This window comes from Aplysia californica, unplaced genomic scaffold (assembly GCF_000002075.1).
Source record: "Aplysia californica isolate F4 #8 unplaced genomic scaffold, AplCal3.0 scaffold00153, whole genome shotgun sequence".
Lineage (NCBI taxonomy): Eukaryota > Metazoa > Mollusca > Gastropoda > Aplysiida > Aplysiidae > Aplysia > Aplysia californica.
Window position 1 is genome coordinate 880,079 of NW_004797423.1, and position 1,035 is coordinate 881,113.

The window sequence follows — 1,035 nt, forward strand, 5'->3', positions numbered from 1 at the left end:
AGAGAGAGAGAGAGAGAGGGAGAGAGGGGGGGAGGAGACCTACAGAGAGAGAGAGGGGGGGAGGAGACATACAGAGAGAGAGAGAGAGAGAGAGAGTGAAAAGAGACATTACCATGTCTGTGTTGTTTTCAATGGTCTTTCAGTACCCCAGCGTGCCGGCCCAGGGCCGCCTGTCTTACATCATCACGTTTGTTTCACCCATTGTTTCCCCGTGGACCACAAAGAAAACTGCTGTCTAGGACACTGTGTTAACTTTGTGAGGACTTTTAATAATAATAATAATAATAATAGATAGCATTTGTATAGGACTTTTACTGTCCTGTAGACGTGTCAGTCTGAGCGTGTGTGTGCTTATATAGCGAGAGTTTTTGTTTGACGGAAATTGTTTTCTGTTTCGCCTCTTAACAAAACCTTAGTCTTGTCTCGTAAGTCTTCGATTCATCTGTCTCCTCTTGACCAGAATTTTTAATCAAGAAGGGGAGATATTTTCTGATGAACCTGTGGAAAAAATACATGATCCATCTTCCTGGGACTATGTTGAAAGGTAACTGAATGATGTTACTTTTTAAAATATATAATGTAGATTTTACTCTCATCATTATAAAAATATTTAATCCAAGGCCATTCCTCCTTACTTTTTGAACAGGCCTCATGTATCTGAAACAATTAATTTATTGAAGATATTAAACATTTATTATTTTTACTCCCTTTCAATCCGCAGCTTACACCCACTTTTGATGTTTTTAAAAATTGTGTGACTAATTATATCATTTGAACATTATTGCTGAGTAATTCTGGCAGTTATTCTTTCGATTGGAAGTAGAAACTTGTTCTGTTTCAAGCTCTGATGAGTCACTGCACTCCCAGTTTTTGTGATTACTCTAGTGCCTCTTGTTTCTGTTTTTTGAAAAGGTTGTATACTCCCGCCTTCTTGTGGAGAACTTTCTCTCCTTGAAAAATAATATTTGTAACTGACTGAAGCTTGGATGCCTTAAAGTTTCTCCCATTCCACTTTAGAAATTAATTATTTGGGGG